General features: G+C 35.2%; 1 protein-coding gene across 1 annotated transcript in view; it reads left to right on the top strand.

The window, feature by feature from the left end:
* CNTN5 (contactin 5) overlaps positions 1-23697 on the top strand; it is a 1092962-nt gene that overhangs the window by 217121 nt on the left and 852144 nt on the right. The gene's annotated exons all lie outside the window — the stretch shown is intronic.

Raw genomic sequence — 23697 nt, forward strand, 5'->3', positions numbered from 1 at the left:
ATTTTGTAATGATACTTCTACTCTCTTGTGGGTTTGACTTTCTCTGATTTTTACACTGTCTTTATAGTCCAGGAAGTTCCAAACTGTTAATTTAAAGTGATTTTGGATTAAAGATCCTCTTTGGTACCCTCAACACAGACCCCATAGATTTTCCAGACATGAACCAGCAATGAGTCCACAATGTAAAGTTGTGATTAAGAAACATGTAACATATGACTACTTATGAAGTCAGCATAACTAACATATGAACGAATTAGGTTTCCAAGTAATAAACAATTATTAATTCATAATCACTTTATACACAACAACATGTTTAAAAGAAGAATACTTAGTCAAGCAATGAACAAAAGAAAAGAGGCAGATTAAAGAAAAAAGCAGGTAAATTTTCTAGTTATGCAGTAAAATTTAAAAATCAATTTATGGATCTAAAAGTATATCAGCAGTCTACCAATCCAATGAATAATATTGAAACAAAATGTAAAACTATTAATCAAAATAAACACATACAAAGAGAAAATCTCAATGATAGGTTAGGAGACAATGAATAGATTTAAAGATCTAGTTCGTAAGAAAAAAAGCAATTGAGGGAAAGAGAGAGTTATGAAAGTCATTATTTAAAGTGATGGTGGCTAGAAATGATCTAGAAAGAATCAAAGAGATTTTTAGATTTGGGAACCAGAAATCCCAAGCAAGAAGAATAAAAAGGAATCCCTAGAGACCTAGGTGTCAGATTATATGGAGCCTTGTAAACCATGTGAAAATGTATTCTAAATTATATGTAATCCCAGACATTTATAGTTAACATGATCTGATACATGAGTACTCACATGTGCATATGTGCATACACATAAATTATTACAGCTACTTGGTAGAGAAGAGATTGCAGGATGACAATTGTACAAAGAAAGGAGATCAAGAAGGAAGCTTCTACATCAGGTCAGGTAAATTGTATTCTTGTCTAGGGAGGTATTCCTTGAGACAAAGCCAAGTTGTTATGTTTACTTTATAATGTATTTATTTTTGCTACTATGAGAATCCTGTGGGAAATTAATGTTAGAATGTGTTTGGGAATCACAGGGAAAGTTAAATGAGAAATATTTGGAAATGAAAATTAAATATATAATATGAGAAAAAAGTACAATGTAGCCTTAAAACTCATTTTTTTTAAAAATTGACAAATGGTTCCTGCATGCTTCTCTTGGGCTTTCTTTCAAACTCAAATACTTGCTTACTGTCTGTGTTTGCAGTGGATCTTGATATATTCATTACGTGGCTAAGAGGCATGTTGATCTTTTCTGCCCTGGGCTTTATTCCTTGATAGGAAAAATAAATAATGAATGTAATTATTTTCTGTCCATCCTTAGTTCAGGATCATTACACTTAGACCTCATTTCTAATAAGATTAAAAAGAGATTGCCAAGTGAACCACAGCTCAAGTAGAGTTCCTAAGTATACAATAAAATACTACTTAATTTTATAAGATATAAATAATATTTAATGTCAGCTTTGCTCTTTCACATTATAAAGGTAATAGGCTTTTCTATAAAACCTAAATTGTCAGTATTCTTTGTGAATATCATCTTTTGTGTTCAAAGATCTTAAATTTGCTAGATGTTAAGCTTTTAAAATAAATAATGCACACAGAACTCAGGTTTAAAAAAAAACTATGCAAAAATTATGATGAGAATATATTTGTTTATTTAATGTATATACCTACTATCTGATATCATATAATTATTTTTATTTTGTCAAGTTAGTAAGCTTTAGATACAATGAAATTAACTATGTCTGTAATTGAGTATTAACAGATTATACCATTACATGTTGCACAATTTCAACAATATATTTTAACTAGAGGCTCCGTGCACAAAAATTGGTGCACTCGGGGAGGGAGGTGTCCCTCAGCCCAGCCTGTACCATCTCACAGTCTGGGACCCCTCAGGGGATGTCCACTTGCCAGCTGGGAGCAGGCCAAAGCTGCAGTTGGACATCCTTAGCACTCCTGAGGAGACAGAGAGGCTCCCACCACCACCGCTGTGCTGGCAGCCGTCAGCCTGGCCTGTGGCTGAGCAGAGCTCTCCCTTTGGGAGCACACTGACCACCAGGGGGCATCTCCTGCATTGAGCGTAGTGACCAGTCATTCCCAGTCGTTCTGCTGTTAGGGTCAATTTGCATATTACCCTTTTATTATATAGGATAGAGGCCTGGTGCACAGGGAGAGGGGGGTGGCTGATTTGCCCTGAAGGGTGTCCCGGATCAGGGTGGGGGTCCCACTGGGTGCCTGGCCAGCCTGGGTGAGGGGCTGAGGGCTGTTTGCAGGCTCGCCACAGCCCCTTCAGGGTGGGGGAGCCCTACTGGGGTGCCTGGCCAGCCTGGGTAAGGGGCTGAGGGCCGTTTTCAGGCTGGCCGCTCCCACGGGCTGGAAGCAGGTATCTGGGATTTATTTATCTTCTATAATTGAAACTTTGAAGCCTTGAGCGGAGCTCAGGGCTGGCCAGGGCAGGCGGGAAGCTTGGCTTCCTCCATCACCAGGGGCAACCCGAGCCTCCTGCTTGCTCCAGCATCGTGGCCGTCGCCATCTTTGTGACGGAGTGAGGGTTAATTTGCATATTACTTTTATTATATAGGATAGTGTAAAAATTAACATCCTTGCTAATATTCATTTGGTACATTAATATTCTAAGCACCTGCAGACATGTACAAATCCTAGGAAATATTCATGTTCTGCATCATTTGGCATATAAATAAACCCAAAGTCAGTTTAAGTCCTATATTTTGTCATGTCTCATCATTTCATCTCTCAGCTTATTTTATTCTCTCTCACTACTCAGCACTCCTTTTAGGCCTTTTATACTTTGGAAATGATTTTTGAAAATAATAAGAATATTTATAGCATGCTTTGTGTGCTATCATTAATCCTCTTGTGTATCTTCAGAAGATACTTCTGGTGAACTTTTACTTACCATTTCCCTTGAGTGTGCATTTCTTGATGTTTCCTCCTAGTCTCATCTCCAGATCTAACATAACCACTTGTGAGTTGTGCTCATTCACAAGGCATTGCAATTAATTGTTTGCTTGCTTCTCTGTTATATTGTGGCTTCATTAAGGGTGGCAATTTTTCTCAGATTTCAGTTAATTCTTGGATACATGAGGTGAATGAAATATTCATTAAAATACATTATTTTTCATAGAATATTATTTTAGTGATGATGGTGCATGTGCTTATAATTATATCACACATCTTTTTTCACAGTGAAATTTTCCTAAGTATATTTTTCAATGGGCTATTCAAAAAGTGAAATGTAACACATGAGAATTTTTTTCTATTGCAGAAAAAGTTATAAACTCAGTTTGAGAAAAGTTATTCATGATATTTTACAAATTTGTGACATTCCATTTTATTTTTATTAGAATCAATTTTTGAAAACTAAGTTTAAATTAATTATTTTGATACAATTTCCCTATCATTTGTTTGGGTTCAGTGACAACTTTAAAAAGTTTTGAGGAGCCCTAGCTGGTTTTGTTCAGTGGATAGAATGTCGACCCTCAGACTCAGGGGTCCCGGGTTCAATTCCAGTCAAGTTCACATGCCGGGTTGTGGGCTCGGTCCCCAATGGGGGGCGTGCAGAAGGCAGCCGATCGGTGGTTTTCTTTCATCATTGATGTTTCTATCTCTCTTTCCCTCTTTCTTCCTCTCTGAAATTAATAAAAATACATATAAAAAATAAAATGGATATATTTATTTTTAAAAAATAAATAAAATAAAAAATTTTGAGGTAACATTGGTATATAACATTATTTAATTTTCAGGTACCCAACATTATAATTTGATATGTGTGTACACTATAGCATCCTCACCACCAAAAGTCTAGTTTCTGTGAAAAAGAACAAAGCTGGAATTATCATATTTATTGATTTCAAACTATTCTACAAAGCTACAGTAATCAAAACAGCATGATCCTGGCAAAAATAAAACCCCACAAACAAACATCAACAGACACACAGAGGAGCGGAACAGAATTGAGAGCCGAGATATAAACCCATACAACTTCTTTACAACAAAGGAGGAAAAATAAAAGTCTTTTTAATAAATGGTGCTGGGAAGACATCCATTTTTTATATCTTTCTTCAACTGTAGAAATTCAGTCATAATATGCAATTAGAGAAAGAGAAGGTTAAATCTGGAGTGATTGTGGGGAAAAAAAAGAAAGCAAACTCATAGACAGTTACTACTCTGACAATTGCGTCAGGTAGGAATGATTTCAGCTGCAAATAAAGTGTAATCCAACCAGGAGCAACTTAAATGGGAAGGTTTCAGTTTTCCTTGCATGAAGGAAACAATACAGATGATTGCTGCTGCTCTCCCAACTCTCAGTGGTACCAGGCCATTGGGAAAACGTATCTGAAATCCATGCGAACTTTCTCTAATGGCTGCAAGGTGGCTTCAGTCTTTGGCATCACCTGTCCAATGAAGCAGGAGAAAGGCATGCATTTTTCCACTTTAGTTTAAAAAAATAATGAAAATACAGACTTCTGACTCCTACAAAAGACATGTTGTTGATCAGAGATATATCACTTGGCTAATTTCAGTTCAAGGTGCCCTTGGGAAGGAAGGCAAGAAAAGCATGCTGGCTGGCAGTAGTCATTTGGATACTCACACTGCAGTGTCTGCCCTATCAGCCTCCTTAAAGTTCTCATGAACTGACCACTGCTATTGGAAAGAATGGTTCTACTCTCTCACTTCTTTACTAAAGTACTTACATTACAGTTTCACAAACTACCCTATCAATATATTAGCTTTAATAAGGGAAAAAGAAAGTTAACGCATAAAAATTGTTGGCTAAAATGTGCCTTGAAAGGCACTAACAGGATAATGTGCTCTCTTGTTCACTTTTTTCTCTCCCACTCTTCCATGCATTGATTTTGTTTTTATCCATTTTCTTATGTACTTTTTAGAAGATGTAAGAAAATGATGTGGATTGGTTTAGTAAGAAAGAGAAAAAATTCAGTTTTTTGTTTTTTTTATTTTTTCAGCTTTAATGACATACAGTTGACGAATAAATTTATAGATGTTTAAAGAGAACGGTGTGATAATTTTGTTATACTTTGTAAAATGATTACCACAATCAGATTAATTAACAAAACCATCACTTCACATAGTTACTTTTGTTGTTTAGTGGTGAGAATGCTTAAAGTCTACGCTCTTAGCAAATTATAAGTACACAAGACTATTATTAATTATAGTCGCTATGATGTACTCAGAGATTATTCATTTTATAATGAAGTCTTGTACATTTTGATAGCATCTCCCTGGTAACCACTATTTAACTCCCTCTTTCTATGAGTTTGACTTTTTCTTTTTTAGATTCTATATACAAGTGAGATCATATAGAATTTGTCTTTCTCTGACTAATTTCACTTAGCAGAATGCCTTCTAGATTCATCCATTTTATTGCAAATGGTAGGATTTTCTTCTTTCTCATGTCTGAATAATATTCATATATATATATACATATATATGTACTTTATGTGTGTGTGTGTGTGTGTGTGTGTGTGTGTGTGTGTGTGTAAAGTATTAATCTTCTCTAGCCATTCACCTGTTGACAGATACTTAGGCTGTTTCTATACCTTCGTTATTGTGAATAAGAATGAAATGAAATGCAGTTAAGGTGGGAGTGCAGATATCTCTTCACTGTTCTGATCTCATTTACATTAGATACCTAAGTGTGGGATTGCTGGATGGTAATTCTGTTTTTACTTTTTTATTTATTTTTTAAGGAACCTTTATATTCCACAGTGTCTTTAAAATTTACATGTCCACTAACAGTTTCATTATCGCCACATCTTTATCAGTATTTGTTGTTGCTTTTTTATTAAAGTCATCCTAACATGTGTGAGGTGATATCTCCTTGTGGTTTTGATTTACATTTCCTGATTGTAAGTGGTGTACATCATCTTTTCATGTACCTTTTGGTCATCTTTATGTCTTCTTTGAAAAAATCTCTATTCAAGACATTTGCCTGTTTTTAAATTGGATTAATTGATATTTTGCTCTAGATTATAAGTTCCTTATATATTTTTATAATAACCTCTTATTAGATATATGATTTATAAATATTTTCTCCCCTTCTACAGATTGCCTTTTTATATCTTTGATGGTTTTCTTTTCTGTGCTGTAGATTGCCTTTCCATTTATTTATTTTTGTTTTGTTTTCTTTGCTATGCTGAGGCTTTTTAGTTTAATGTCCTACTTGATTATTTTCCTTTTAGGCCTGTGCTTTTGATATTACATTTATTTTTTTGCCAAGATTAATGTCAAGGAGCCTTTTCTCTATTTTCTAGGAGGTTTGAGGTAACAGGGTTATACGTAAGTCTTTAATACATTTTGAGTTAATATTTGTGAGTGGTCCAATGTTATTCTTTAGCATGTGGGTATCTAGTTTTAATGAAGAGACTATACATTCCCCCTTGTGTGTTCTTAGACCCCTTGTCAAATATTAGCTGGAAGTATATGTGTGGTTTTTATATCTGGGCTATTTTCCATTGCTCTATGTGTCTTTTTTGATGCCAATACCATAAAGTGTGAGGCCTCCATCTTTATTCTTCTTTCTTAAGATTGCGTTGGCTATGGGCTTTTTTGTTGTTTCATATAAATTTTAGGATTTTATTTCATTTCTATAAAAATACCTTTGTAATTATGGCAGGGATTGCATTGAATCTGTACATTACTTTGGGCACTATGGACATCTTAACAAAATTTATGGGATTAAAACCTGCTAATTAATTTCATTTCCTTCAGGTTTTAAAATCTCTGTTTAAAAATAATCATTATCTTCTGATTTCACTCTTTCTTTCAGTCAAGAGGTGCCTATGTATAGCAGAAAGCTTTGGAGATGCCAGGGAGCACCTCATATTTGCATGTGTGTTCTTGTTTTGATGTCTACCAAGGTAGGAAAACATAATTTTAAGTGGGAGAGTCAGTAAAGAAAGGCATTCTGGAACACTTAAATGTACAGAGAATGTTAGAGATGTGCATTCAAGGCAAAGAAAAAACATACAAATAGTGGAGGATGACTTTTATTGTGGTCTAGCGGAGAACTAGAATTTAGGAATGGCAGTGGTCAGCCTGAATGATACACTGTAGGAGGAAGCTGTGGACACACAGTGGGGGCTCATGGTGATCTAAGATACATATGAAAAGCAGAGAAAATAAGGTACCAGAATATTCATATTTTTCACTTACCTTGAACTTATTATTACTCCTTCCCACTATCTATTATTACTGAATGGAGCCAATTTAGCTGTACTAGTATCTCCTGTTGCTATAAAAAGGACACAACTTGTCTGTTTTAGTTCTGCTCACCTAGAGTTGTGTAGCATGTACAACTTTTTCCTACACCCAATCTACTATGTGGCCCTACTACTCAAGATCCTTGTTCTGTCATTTCTAAGTCTCCTAATATGCTGAGTTCCTAAGGGAGTAAATCTACAGAAATAGAAATGCTGGGAGTGAGGTAAGGCCTGCCTCAGCACTATTTTGAACTTGACCTAACTATAGTGCAGCTGTTTATCTGAGCGTTTTCTTATATTTCCAAGACAGATGAAGAGGATTCAAATGACATATTAGTCTACCTCATGGGTGCTATAAAAAAAGTTAAAGTTTAGAGTTATTTAAATGGTTCCAGTCCTCTGGGAAATACTTTAAACTTGATAGGCTATCTTGATATGCTATCAATGCTCTCAAAGTCCCTGAAATTTTAGGTTAATAGATATTATCAGACATAATAACAAAATAAGCCCAACTACAAATCTTTGCTACAAGAGCACTTTGGTGGTTCCTGAAACTAATTAAAATAATTTATAAAAATAAGTTATGTCACAGTAATTCCTGATTCATGTGGTGTAGCAAATAAAATAACCCCTTTTAAGATAAAATATGAAAAATACTTTATATTATATATACCAAAATATTTAAACTAAACTCCCTAAAATAAAGATATATTTCTCTTGAACTCTATAAAAATAAACCACACTATAAAAACTCGAAAATCTTAAAAAGCTATAATAGTTTCATAATCTCTAGCACCTCTATTAAGGTTGGTTGTGCTGTTTCCTGTATTCAGAATATGTAAAAGACATCTCTTTAAATAATAATTTTATAATTTTGAGGACTGTATGTATTTCCTGGGAAGAGAACCATTAATGAAAAAACTGAACTACCAAGCAAAATAGAGACAGACTTAGACATAGAGAGCAGGCAGATAGCTCTGGTAGAGGGGGTTGGGGGTGTTGGGAGTGTGGAGGGATGGAGCAAAAAGATAGAACTCATGGACATGGACAGTGGTGTGGCGAGGGGGTTGGGAGAGTGGAGGGATGGAACAAAAAGATAGAACTCATGGACATGGACAGTGGTGTGGTGATTGCAGAGGAGTGAGGGAGTGGGTGGAGGTGGAAGAGGGCATAGAGAGAATAAATGGTGATGCAAAATAAGTAAAATAAAAATGAATGAATTAATGAATGAATGAAAGGCTGTTGTTTGAAACAGTGAAGTGATCATCTCTTTTTCTTTGAAAATACTTTAGAAGCGATGTAAAAAATTCAGGATACTGTAAGTAGCACACTTAGGTGATTGAACTCATTTACATTTATATTTCATTCCATTTTTATGCACTCAATTAGGGAACACATTGTAGTTTTTAAAGGTAAAATGCTATATGTGTGTGTTTTTGGATATTAAAAGGAAAGACATATATGGCTCAGTGTTTTTTAAAGAATGTTCTAAGAAGTGTGAAAAAGCCTTCGCCGGTTTGGCTCAGTAGTTAGAGTGTTGGCTGATGGACTGAAAGGCAACAGGTTCAGTTCTGGACAAGGGCAAGTGCGTTGGTTATAGGCTCAATCCCCGCCCAGGGCCATGTGCAGGAGGCAACCTGTCCATGTGTCTCTCTCATATGACTGTTTCTTTCCTGTTTCTCCCCCTCCCTTCCACTCTCTCTAAGAATCAGTGGGGACAAAATATCCTCAAGTGAGGCAAATAAAAAAGAAGTGTGAAAAAAGAAAATAGTGTAACTTACTCAGGAAATATGGTGCCTTCCAGGTTAAGTTCTATTTTTAATACTGTCTTCCATTACTCAAATTACCTTTCTTCTCACTATTCACAAAGGCCAACCTAGTCAAGCTGAGAAACCGCTGTCCTTAAAGCTATTGCTTATTCAAATTTCACTGTTCAATTAATTTCTTGCCACTATAAGTGGGTTATATGTGACTATGGAGGACAAACCCATTAAAAATATAGCTATACTTATATGATTCAATATCCAAGAATGATTTTGAAAAATTTACTTTTCTTAAAAGAATATTGTCATGTATTTCTCTCTGTTTTGAAAATGTTTACTCACTGCGAACTAAAAAAGAAAAGCTCTATAATATACATCAGAAAATCACTATTGTTTTTAGAAATATTTTAATACTACCAACTCATATATTTTAACAACTGAAGTTATTTAGAGGTGATAATAACATTAATTACAAAGGTGAAGAAGGAGGAGGAGGAGGAAGGGGAAGAGAAAAGAAGGAAGAGGAAGAGAGAGAGGAGGTAGAGGAGCTAGAGCAGCCTTGGGCAAACTACGGCCCGCGGGCCGGATCCGGCCCGTTTGAAATGAATAAAACTATAAAAAAAAAAAAGACCATACCCTTTTATGAAATGATGTTTACTTTGAATTTATATTAGTTCACACAAACACTCCATCCATGCTTTTGTTCTGGCCCTCCAGTCCAGTTTAAGAACCCATTGTGGCCCTCGAGTCAAAAAGTTTGCCCACCCCTGAGCTAGAGTAAGAGAAGAATTATTTTTCCAATACTCTTCTCATTTAATTCTCTGTTCTCTGAGACCTTTGTCTTCCTCTTTTTTTTAACACTAGGGACCCAGTGCACAAATTCATGCACCTTAAAAGGAACAGTGGGCCATGAGGCTGCGGTGGGCACAGGGGCGGGTCTCGGCCCATCCTCTGTGCCCCTGCCCAGCCCCTCCTGCCACGGCTCCCGGTCCCCTGTATGCCAGCAGCCCCACCCCGCCCCCAGTGTTCCCACGCAGTGATGGCGCCAGCCCCGCTCGCACCCACTGATGTCGCATAGAAATTGGGGCCAATGCCAGCAGCGGGTGCGAGTAGCCACTGCTGCCCCGATCGCCCCTCAGGAGCAGGGGGAGGTGGAGAAGCCTCAAGCGCAATCGGGGCTGGTACCATCAGCGGGTGCAAGAGGCAGCTGCCATCCCTGATCGCCCCTCAGCAGCAGGGGGAGGTGGAAAAGCCCTGAGGGGCGATTGGGGTCGGCAACTGCGGCTCACACCTGCTGACAGCATCTAGTGATCAGAGCCGGCGCTGGGCGCTGGCAGAGGGTGCAAGCAGAAGCTCCGGCGCCCGCAGCGGGTGCAAGTGGAGCCAACACAGCAGCAGGTGCGAGCACCACATGGGACTGTAGCATGCAGGAGCAAAGAATTTTCAGTAACCACCAGAGGCTCGTCCTGATGACAGTAACCAGTGCCCCGCCTTGGTCTGGCACCCCCACTCACCTGCTCCACCATCCCACTACAGCCAATGCCCGCCATGTCCCGCGCTCTGCCGCCTGCTGCCGACATCCACCGTGTTCTGTGCATGCCACCTGGTGGTCAGCACACATCATAGCAACTGGTTGTTTGGTTCAGTTGTCCTGCCATTCAATCTATTTGCATATTAGGGTTTTATATATAAAGATGTTCACTGTGTTTTTGCTAGCACTATGCTGCAGATGTCCATGCCTGCATGGTAAAATGAACAGGAAATATCTGTTTTCTTTGTATTTTTCCTTTCTGACATCCAAGCATGAGCAAAAATGTACATAAGCAAATGAGCCAAATGATTGTGGGTAATTAGTTGGTGAAATATATGAAAGCAAATTATTTGTTATATATAAGCAGAGGGGTTTTATTGATGTTTGTTTGTTTTTTTTCCAAAAAATTTACCTGGAGCCAGACAACTAGGATACTCCTTGAAATTTCGCCAATTATAAGTCAACTCTGAGCATTTCTGCAAGAAGTTTACAAAAGGTTCAAATGGTTCTGTGGTTTTGAAAATGTTGTGAGTTTATCATAATGTTCATCTACTGATATTAAAATAATGTAGTAATTTGATCTCTTTTAAATGATAACTTTAGATTAGGCTTTTATCACAGTATTTGGTATCATTTTGAACTCTATAATGAGGTAATGGATCTCATTGTTATTGTGTGCCAATTTCAAGATACATAATTTGCTTCATTTATCACTCTTTATAATCACCATGGGTGATGACTTCAGTTTTAATGTAGTTCTGTTTTTGATTAGTGTAATGTCATTTCCAAGTTTCATTATCTACAAAGGATAGAACTGTGTCTCTCTGCCTGTCAAGTGTCTCACTTTACATGAACATGGAATTCACTTTGAAGAGTCTATTAAAACAACTTTCATTAAATCACCCTTGCTTAAATAAAATGAGCTGTTATTTTGAAAAATTACACATATGATAATAAGAATCCTTAGTTGGGGAGTTTAAAGTACTAACAGATCTAGGTCAGAATTTTACTAGTTGTCAAATACAAAATCAGGAAAAACAAATTGTTTACCACTTAGCCTCATCTACTAGTATAACCTCCAGTACACAGAAACATCTTACTGCTGTTAGTTCCGTATTTGCCTTCCAGATCTTCACGGAGGCCTCATGAAAGAGTGACATTCATAAAGTCAGACCTAGCTGCATTCCTAGGTCTACCACTTACTACCATTTTTTCTTAGAAAAATTACTCATTTTCAGGTTCTCATCCATATAATGAAAATAGTTCTTAGAGTTACTTTGAAGTGATAATATATGTGAAAGCACCTAACATAATATCACCTAATAGATTCAATTTAAGTCTTTTAATCTACAATTGTATCAAGCTATTTTTTACCTTTACTTATTATTTGTCAGTTTTTTTCTCTTAATTGTCTATTAAAACATTTTTAATTTTCACAAAATTTCTACTAATTAGGATGAACTAGGAGTAGATTGTTTGGCTAGGGGAGGAATAATATCCCCTTTTCTCTTTACTCTGTTAAATATTGCACATTGTAACATTCTCAGATCATTTCAGGAGGAAGATTACATTATTGGGAGATCAGGTAGTAGACATTGCTTTTTCTTTCTCACTGGCAAACATTGATTCATTTGCATAAGCATCATTATATTATACTCAACTAAAAATATTTGGTTTTTCTAACCTTTTTATTTTGGGCCTTTTTTAATATTCCTGGATCATCTGGTATAATCAGTATTCTATAAATTATGACCACTCTGCTTCAATTATGTGGGGATTTTTCCTTTAAATGCTTCCTGTACCTACTCATACCTTTCTTTAATTCGTTGAAGAACTCTTCTACCTCCTTTTAATCTTCCAGATTTATTTCCCAAATGTTCAAGGACATTTCTCAATAAGTGTCAATTATTGTAATTGATCTAATTTAAAATTTTACATGGTCATGAATGAATTGATGCCCAGCTACAATTTGAAATAAATGATTTCTTATAGTTAGCTTTCACAAAACTATGATTTATGGTTTTGAATGGTATAGCTTTTTGTTATTGTCATCTTGGCTTAGCATCTAATATTTTCTCTTTGGCAAGATTGTAGTTTCCTTCTGGAGTTTACACTACTAAGTACTTTTAAAATATAGATGAATTCCTAGTCACTGTTTTGATGAGGTCACTGTTTTCTCTATAACTGTATAAAGTCAGGCGGCTACAGTATATATTTCAATACTCTCTCACTAATTATTCTTCACATTTAAAACTAAAACTCCCACTTACTGATTACTTATGGAGGGCTTGGCACATTGTTTAATGTATTTAATCCTCAAAAAATTCTAGGTGAAATAGATATTAGTATCCTTGTCTTAAATTTGAAGATAGAGGCTTGCATACTTTCAGAAATATCTATAATAATAAAAGCATAATATGCTAATTAGACCAGACAGCCTTCCGGACATCCTTCCGGATATCCTTCCACACAAACCTTCCGGACAAAGCCTGGGCTGCAAGGGAAGCCTGGGTCCCAGGTGTCAGAGGGAAGCCAGTGCCAGCAGTCGGGGGAAGGGAGGCCTACTCTTGCATGAATTTCGTGCATCATGCCTCTAGTGTCTTGTAAATATCAGCGATGGAATGCAAGTGCTTGTCCTTGTAACTCTAAAGTAGGTGGTCATCTTTCCCTACTTTTTGCTAATGTTTATGTTTATATATGACCAGAAAGTTGAAGCCCCACATGTTTGGGTAACATGAGGAATCTCCAAAGCAATTCAAGGTTACCAGAAATATGCCATGGGTATCTTCACCAAGGAGTTCTGGAGGTAACACAATAAAAAAATAGAGAATTGGCATTTATTTTTTAAGTTCCATTTTTACTACAGAATGATTTATTAGAGCATTCGTATGATAGGGGTGGAGATCAGGTAGGGAAAAAGTAGATTCTTTTTCCAGCTGCTGGAGTCTGTTTTATGTAGAAGATAATGAGAATCCATTTCCAAAAATATGACAAAATATCGTCTCAATCAGTGGAACTAAAAGAGCTCCAGAAAGCTTACCAAAGACTTCTACTATATATAACCGTCTTTTTAGTATTTAACTACTTGTGTTAAGCATTGATGAAATGTTAGCTTGGTAAAAGTTCTCTAACTTTGACTAGTTTCATGAGTGTTCGTTATACATTCAGTCACTGGTAATTTGAAATAATTTTAAATGATACTATTTTTATAGCATACCTATTCTTCATTTGGCATTCGACCAAATATAGTCTATGGTATTAAGTGTATCTTATGACACATAACTGCTCATTTTGTATATACAGCCAAACAGTTCTTTGTTCAAATGTGTAAGTAATTCTTAACTATTGAACATTACAAAAATATGTCAGAAAATGTGTTTTTTGATGCTTTAGCTACCAAGAGATGATCATGTAAAAATGTGAGAAATTATTAAAATTAGGATATTTTCCAGTAAAAAAGTATTTGGATAAATCTACTACATTTCTGGTTATCATTTTCTTCATGTACTTAATGAAGAATTTAGAATAGAGGTTTTCAAAGATCACATTTTGCTTAATATGTATCAAAGATGATATTTTTGCAATGATGAGAGTAACTCAAACTATATTTTTAAGACATTTGAATAATGACATCTGTAAATACACCAACTGTCTTAGGTTGCGTGCACTACTGTAACAAAATACCCTCTCACACTTCCGGAGGCTGGAAGTCCAAGACCAGGTGTGGCTGATTTGGTTCCTGGTGAGTACTCTCTTCCTGGCTTGCAGAGGCTCACCTTCCATCTGTGTGTCTCACTACCTTTCTCTGGTATGAACAGCTACCTCTTTTCTCCTCTCTCCATAATGCCATTAATTCCATTATGAGGGCCCCATCTCATGACCGAATTTAGTCCTAGTTATCTCCCAAAGGCCCCATCTTTAGCTGGCATCACATTTGAGGTTAGGGCTTCAACTTAGAGTAACTGAATCTCTTCTAACTACCTTTGACTCAATTGTGTTATGGATTAGCTAGAAATTATTTTCTGATTTCACTTTTCAAACACTGACTTTCTGAAAACATGAATCTTCAAACAACTGAGAAATATAAATAAAATGATTCATTAAAGTAAGTGTCCTTAAAAGTGTGCAATTATATAAATTATAGCAATATTGTATGTAATGTATGGCTATATATACTGTGTTTTAAAAGCAGCTATTAGAAAAGTGCATATAATCTCCATTTCTTAATTCATAAAAAAGAGAAATTAGCTGTTCTACCTGAAATTGCCTAAAACAGGAAATAGTTGTTTTGAATGTGATGAATGAGCAGGTGGCTAAGCAATGCATTTTGAGGGAGCATAGTGAATTCACACTGAGGCTAACAACGCCTTTTATTGATAATCTTCTACCATCTGTTCTGAAGATTTAATCATACAAAGAAAAAGGCAGGTGAAAAGAAAAATGAAAATAAGTGGCAATACTTAAACTATGAATCATGCTGTGATTTTGCAAAGTAGATCAGGGCTACTGTTGCTTTGAAAACCATTACAATGTTTGAACCAGGAAAGCTGATGGTTAACTTCCATTGTTGGTCCATTTGCTGATATGGACAGGAAGGAGCTTCCAGAAATGTCAGACTCATAAAGTTGGAAGGTTGGTGGAAACAGTCCTAATATAATTTAACATTTGTATGGGCTGACACTTTCAGTCTGGTAAAAAGAAAATAATTTTGTGCTCCTGAGCATCTCAATTAGTATAAGTGAACAGGCAAAGTAGTAATATAAGTAGAAGAGAAAACTTATGAAAGTTTACAATGTTAAAAACAGAGTTGCCACATTAACAGGTACTTGGGCAGAGCTCTTGAAAGGGAGTAATCAGTAAGTCAAGGTAAGTCTAAATCTGGAAGACAAAAGGACGTGGGCCTTCCCAGTGAAATCAAAGAAAAATAGAGCTCTTATGTGTAAAGAATCAAAGAAAAGGACTAAAGAAATGGATGTGTGTGTGTGTGTGTGTGTGTGTGTGTGTGTGTGTGTGTGAATGTAAATTGAGGTGAATTAATAGATAAGGTACTACCCAGAGCTAGGAGCCATAATAGAAAAGTGTTTCAAGAAGTGTGGCTCAGTGGTTGAGCGTGGACCTATGAACCAGGGGGGTCACGGTTTGATTCCTAGTTAGGGCATATGCTTGGGTTGTGGGCTCGATCATCAGTATAGGGCATGCAGGAGGCAACCAATCAATGATTCTTTCTCCCTTCCTCTTTGAAATCAATAAAAATGTATTTTTTTTAAAAAAAAGAGAGGTGCCAAAAAAAAAGAGGTGCCAAATAGGTTGAAGTCTAAAAAGAAAACAAAGCTATCTAAGATGATTATTATTATTAGGATAAGAAGTACTGTCTTTTAGAGTGATAATTCAAACGACAGATGTTGATATTGAATTCTGGAATGTTGAACTGTGAACTTAAGTGAACTCTTTAACCCCCAAAAAAACCAGTAAAAATATGGAGCGAAGATCAACCATTTCAGAATTCTGTAATTAGTCAAAGTCACAGAACTAAGTGAAACTCTGTCTAAGAGAAATGTTGGAATTCCAGTAAGACAGTAGGCTCTGTGATGTTTCAAACTGGGGCAATTCCCATCCCTTCTCCCTTTCTGGCTCATTAGCACAGTGACCAAAATCTAGCAGCATTGCAGATAATGGAGAGTTTTAACCACATGGGTAGTTCTGTATAAAGCCCTATGCTCAGAGCATTGTCAATATTTTTCCAAAGTTACATCTTCCTGGGAAATCTCTAGTATCAAAGAATAGTAGTTGTTTGATTTGAATGAGTTCAGAAGTGATAAAAGAAGTGTACTCCAAGGCATTATTGAAGAATAGCAAACTACTGACATCTTCCTTGCCTGAGGCTGCTTCTAGCTTGCTGGAAGGAGTTGGAGCCCAGGTTTCGTCTGCCACCTGCCCTCAGAAACCAGCTCATCAAGGATGACAAGTCTTGAGCAACAGCCAGTGATGGTCCCTCCCCCTGAAACCTAATTTATGCCATGGCGGAACCAGAGGAGCCACTCTTCTACCTGGAGACCCTAGAGAATGCCCAACCCCAATAGGGAGGAACTATTTTTCTAGGGACAGCCAACCACTGTGGGAGTCTGCAGATTGTTACTGTCTTGCTTCATGTCAGCTGTGGAGGTATCCTGGCTGCAGCTCCAAACTTCATGGAGTTTTCCACCACTTAACTGGTAGCCACAGGTCAGAGGAGTGCTTTCTTCATTGCAGGAGCAGCCACTCTGATGGGTGCAGCAAATTGCATAATTACTGGGATGAAGGTCAGCACAGGGCTGAACCTGGTCAGTTCCCCATGGGATGGCCGCAGGGCATATGCCTTTTGGTCTAACTGGCTGCCAGCAGTAGGCATGCCAAGGTGGCCCAGAAAGTCGCTAGGCCCTGCTGTCAGGAAGCTAGGCATCCCTTTCTTGTCCACTTCCCGGGCTTCCATGTCACATCCTGCTGCACCTGGAAATACCTAAACCCAGATGAAGACATGCCCATGACTATAGCATCTCCTCCTGAACGTCTACCACGACAGGTGCAGCAGCCCCCAGCCTCAGCCTAAACCCAAAACACCTGCTGTTCCTGGAAGCTGAGCTCGACATGGCCTCCAAGGACACCTCTCCTCTCCAAGTGCTTGTTGTCTCCCCTCACACCATCTCCAGGGCTTGGCCTACTCTTCATCAGCTCTGTAGCTTACTACCCTCACCTTTACAAACACACACACATATACACACACTGGCATGGGGACAAAGGCCTGCTCTTGGTGTCTGAGAAACATTCATCAATGTTCTTTGCTATAAATAAAAGGTTGAAATTTAGTTGGGGTAAAAAAAATAAGTTTGATTTCAGTTAGTGCAATACAAAGGCCTGCTCTTGGTATCTGATAAACATTCATCAGTGTTCCTACTTCGCTATAAATAAAAGGTTGAAATTTAGCTGGGGTAAAAAAAATAAGTTTGATTTCAGTTAGTGCAAACTATAGCTTTTCTGGGAATTTGAAGGAAATCCCAGAGAAACAGACTATCATACGGAAATTTGAAAACCTCCAAACATCTTCCTGCATTTACAAAAGGATCAGGCATGCATGATCAGAGCTGTGTTTGCCCAGGAAATACCAGGGAAAGAGGGCACCAGTCACTAACATGTGGCTGACGTTAGTGTTCCCGAGCAAGCAAGAGGTTTAAACAAGGCTGTCTTGTAAAATGTTGCTTGCAGAGTGGAGGACATAAACACAGGCATTTAAGGAAATCTTCTGACCAATCACTAGTTAACAATCAAATTATACTGACTCAAGCATGGAACCTTTATAGTCAGTTTTAAAAATAAAACAAGATCTTAAAAATATAAGGTAGCAGAGAACTCAATGGTGATACATAAGAGGGAACAAGATCCACATAATTAGTCAAGGAAAATGCTAAACAAGTAAACAGTATAAATAAAAACAACAATGAAAATGAAAAAAGAAAGGCCTAACACCTGGTCAGCAAACCTTGGGAGAAGGAGGCAGAAGCATCTAATAATACCCCAGTTGTTACACTATATTGTCTAAAATACCTAGTTTTCAACAATGGATGACAAAAATACAAGACAGAGAAAAGGAGGAAAGTTTGTCACGTGCACTGGAAAAATATCCAACCAATCAAATATGTACCTGAGGAGGCATAGGTTTTGGATTCACAGGACAAAAGACTTTAAAACAGCCTCCCTGACACCTAGCCCTCCCTGACTGCTTCCTCCCAGCAGGCCCTTAATGAAGGGCTATTGAACTGAACTGAATAATAACCTTTTATTTCATTTTATAGCTTTTTTGAGGTATAATTGATATATAAAGAAACTGCACATAAAAAAAACTGGAACATAGTATGAAATTTGGTGAGTTTAGGCATATGCACACACTTAAGATGCCATCACCACAATCAATATACTAAACATACGCATCACCTTCAAAAGTTTCCTGATAAACAGCATACTTAAATGAATATGCTCCACTCTCAAAAAACCCAAAGAATATTGAAATTTGTAAAACAAATATATAAATAGTAGTGGTAGTTTGGATGTGAAGGAAGTTAAAATTTCACTACAAATGATTTCTATTTTAATTAATAAAAGTGCCTTTAAAGAGCATGTTTTTTTATTGAATGAAAAATAAGATTCAACTAAGAGAAATTCATTTTTAATCCTTTTTTGGGTACATTTTGATTTCACAAATTAACAGATACTTTTTCTATTAAGGATGATTTAAATTATATATATATTGCAAAATAAGTTGAGAATCATAGAATAGAGCAGTGGTTCTCAACCTTGGCTGCACATTAGAATCCCCTGGGAATCTTCTTTAAAATCCTGATTTTTGGGCCTCATCCTCCGGAAATTCTGTTTCTTTTTTATGGGCTGAGGCCACAACATTAGTAACAAAGAAACAGAATTTCTGGAGGATGAGGCCCAGAAATCAGGATTTTAAAAAGATTCCCAGGTGATTCTAATGTGCAGCCAAGGTTGAGAACCACTGGAATAGAGGAACAAAAAGACATAAGACATTTAGAAAACAAATAGCAAATGGCAGAATAAATACTACCTCATGAGTAATCACATTCAGTATAAATGGGTCAAATAACCCAATTAAAAAGCAGATATTGACAGAATGAATTTTTTCAAAAGTCCAACTATAAGCTATTTATAAAAGACTACTTTAGATTTAAAGACATAAGTGAATTGAAAAGAAAGTTGTGAAAAAAAGATATATCAGGTAGATGTCATAAAAAGTTGGAGTGGCTATGCATATGTCATACTAAATAGAATAAAAGACAAAATATTTTATCAGAGACAAAAGAGAGCTTCAAAAATAAAAATATGTCAATCAATCAAGAAGATATCATTATTGGAAACAATTTTGCATCTTACAGCAGAAGCCCAAAACACATGTAGCAAAAACTAGAACTAAAGGGAGAAAAAAAATTAACAATAATAGTTAGAAACATTAAATCCCACTTTTAATAATACATAGAACATCTAAGGAGAAGATTACCAAGAAAGTAGAAGACTTGTACAATCTTATCAAGAATATAGACTGTACATACATCTACAGAATATCCAACAACAGAAAAAAATGCATGTTTTTCTTAGGTGTACATGGAATAATCTGGATGAACCAGAAACTAAGCCACAAAACAATCCTCAATAAACATCAAAGGACTAGAAGCAAACAAAGTATGATTTTAAACGCAATGATATTAAATTAGAAACCAATAGAAGAGAAATTGAAGAAATTGAAAAATATGTGGAAAATACAATCTTAGAAAGCCTGTGGCACAAAGGAAATAAAGTATAATGGTAATTAGAATACATTGAAATAAAAGAAAAATGCAACATACCAAAATTTATAATATATAAATCATAGGAATCTTCAGCAGGATATTTATAACTATAAATGTCTACATTAAAAATATAGTATTAGCATTCAAATTTTAAATATTAATTATTACAATTAAATAATAATAACCCAGTCTTCTACCTTAAGTGACTAGAAAAAAGAACAAACTAAATTCAAAGCAAGCAGAAACAAACAAGTAATAACTATTAGACATGAAAAAATAATGAAAGAGAAAATAAAGCAATAAAGTCAATGAAACCAAGTCAGGTTTTTAAAATGATCATCAAAATAGCCAAATATTTACCTAGAATGACCAAGATAAAAATAAAGGAAACACAATAAAATCACGACCTTACAGGAATAAAATGATATTAAGGAAATACTATTTAAAATTGTATACCATTGAATTAGATACCTTAGAGAAAGGAATAGGGATTGACTGATGAAGGATACTCTTTGGGAAGCAGTGGAAATTTTATAAAATTACTTTTTGTGCAAAACACTCTGAATATGCTAAAAATGGCTGAACTATACACTTTACATTGGGGACCATTATGGGTATGAGAAATATTTATCAATGATAATTAAAAACAACTAATAATCCTTTACTTGAGAAATGTACAAAAAATGTTGGAAAGATGCTCTTTGGTATTTACAAGTTTCTCAAAATGGAATGGTGCTTCAGAGTGCATTGTGATTTTCAAACAGAATTTTCTTGTGGATGCTGTTATAATTCATATAAATGCAAATTTTGCATTTCATATTTACTATAAAGCCTATAAAATATTTATTGTATACTTAAAAATATAGGCATATAGCACTACATTTATACCTATATGCGCATACATATACATATATGTTCACGTAAGCATATATACTATATACCAAATATATGTACACATATACATAAAAATGTAATATATATTATACTGTTTAAATATAAGATGTCAGGAAGTTTCATAACTCTTTAGTGATAAAACAAAATTATATAAATAGCAATAGTTTTAAAATATTTATCAATTATGCTAATTTTGCAGTAATAACTATGTATTTTTTCATCTAGTATAAGTTATGTTTTTTTATCAGCACCTTATTGACCTCAGATTACAGCCCACATGCTCTTCAATGCTTTTTGATTTTAGAAGAGTTTATTTTATATGTGAAATTTTAAAATGTGCTACACTGTATATTCATGTTGAAATAGCCTGATATGTTCATAATTTTCATAAGAACTGGACTTGACTTGTTTTTATTTATTAAGTATTTTGAATAAATAGTATTAGAATATAAAATACTTACAATCAGAACGTGATTTGTATAGTGGATCACTGTACAAATATTAATTAATATTACAAATCTTTATCACATATGTCTTCAAAGCAATTTAATGCAAATTACAGTAAATGATTTAATCGCAGCATAATTATATCTACCTTGTGACCTACTGAAGGCTGGAAATGACACATGCAATTAAAACCAGAGGAAAGAAATACAAAATCAACCCAAACTCCCATCTCTATAGCTCAGTTATATGCCACTAAATGTAAACTTCAGTTCTGTACTCCCTCCATTAATCTGTGTTCAAAGTGCTTGAATAGTATTCATCAATAGTAGTAATTATCATTTTGAAGTGGGACACCTCTCTTTAATGGTTGTTTCAGAATTTCAAACTTTGATTAATAGTTTGAAAATGACAGTAAAGTGACTATATTTATGTTAAGAACATCGATTGATCTTCATCTTAATATTTTATTTTTTAAGTTATTCTCACTCTTTAGTAGCATCATACTTTCGAATAAGCAGAATAAAGAAGTATATATGTAAATAAAATGAAAAAAATAAAATACCTACCACAGTGCCCATTAAGTTGTAGATATTTAATGAGCCAACATTGTTAGCTAGCAAGATAAAGATGTTTCTAAGTTACTATTCTAGAGCATAAATTGTTGATGTGTGCTTCTCTCACTTTTAGATATAAACTAAACTAAACCTTTTAAACTATTTTTCTGTATTTAAAATAAAGTTTTAATTGTGGTAAAATATAAAAAAACACACACAACATTTACCATTTTCACCATTTTCAAGTGTACAGGTTAGTAGTGTAAGTACAAAATCCATAAACTTTTTAAAGTATTAAGGAATCACAAATTCTTGTTTCTGATTTAAAAAATACATATTGTTTGTAATACAGTGAAACATCTTCTTGAGTATGGTTTTAATTTTCCATTCCCCATTGGTCTGAATACATTCAAAGCTTCTATTAGTATTTAAATTAGGAGTGAAAATAAGAATAACTATACAGATTTATTATAATTGTTAATAAAATATAAAAGTAACTAATATTGACTGTTATTTATTTGTTTTTTTCCTGAATTTTAAAGTAATTTTCAGATTATATTGTCTTAGTATTTCATATGACAAACTAGGAAATCAAGGCCTAGATAAAGTAAGCGACTTGTGTAACCATATAATTAGCTCGCTCTAAAATTGAAGAACACTGATTTCTAATTAAGTGTTCTTTCTAGAATTTGAACAGATTTTTACTTAAATAAATACATTTTCAAGAGAAAATAATGCTATTTTTCTTCTCAGGACAATTTTTCTCCTTTTCTTTTCATGATCACTTCTCTTTTATTTCTTAGTATTGGTGAAATGAATTTTTAGTGTTGTTTTGTTCTGTCATGTTTTTAGTAAAACTAAGGTAAATGCTTTTGTTATTTTGTTTATTTACTGAGGAATCTAAAAAAATGTAACATATATATATAATCCCTGAAGACATTCAGCTTTCTCTAGCTCTAGTACTGGGATCATTATATTATGCTTGTGGCATTTATCACAGATTCATCTGCCTACACTGGGATTAATGTAAGAGGTTTCTAGTTGTTGGATCAGAGCTCTAATATCATTATTCAATCTGTGAGCTGTTCCCCATTTGAATCAATAAAAGGCTGAGATGTCTTGACAAGCTATATTTTTTCTAATACTGATCTTGATGACCAAGCTGGTGCCCTAGAGTCTAACCATTGATTTTAAAGGGGAGGTCTGTCAAGTTGGAGGCCAATGTTGTGCTATTAAACAGATCAGGTCTTGTAATTAAAGAAAATGTCAGACTGTCATATTTTATAAGAGGGCCATGGGAATATTTTCACACAGTTTTCAAGCAAATTAGAAAGTATGCAGACCTGCTGGAGCCAGACACATACACCAAGCACAGCATAAGCTTATGCAAAAACTAAATCAATGTTCAAATGGTATGTGATTCATTGGCTTTCTATTTTCCCAAGACTCAATGATTTAAGGAATAATTTATGATTCCTGGCTTTAATAATATGCACTGCTGCATCAACTTAAAATGCATCAAACTCTTCTGAAAGAAAGTAACATCCAAATGAAAAGCTAATTTACTGTCAGGATAATGGAGCATATCCAAACTGTACTCAACAGCCTTTGCTTCCTTTCTGTTTCCTTTTAGTACTAACTGTAAATCACAACTTATTTCTCTGTTTTATTGCATATTTTCTTTATTCTATCCACTTAAGAAAGATTTACAGAGCACCTACAAGTAAAGAGCTCTTGAAGAGCTCATATTAGAATAGAAAAACAGACCAATTAACAAAAATAACATATTTGTTGTAATATAGGTATAGTACAAGTGCTTTTAAAAGATAAGAAGTGAGTGACTTCTTTTTTTTTAAATATATATTTTTTTATTGATTTTT

The sequence above is a fragment of the Myotis brandtii genome, unplaced genomic scaffold (assembly GCF_000412655.1).
Source record: "Myotis brandtii unplaced genomic scaffold, ASM41265v1 scaffold37, whole genome shotgun sequence".
NCBI classification, from domain to species: domain Eukaryota; kingdom Metazoa; phylum Chordata; class Mammalia; order Chiroptera; family Vespertilionidae; genus Myotis; species Myotis brandtii.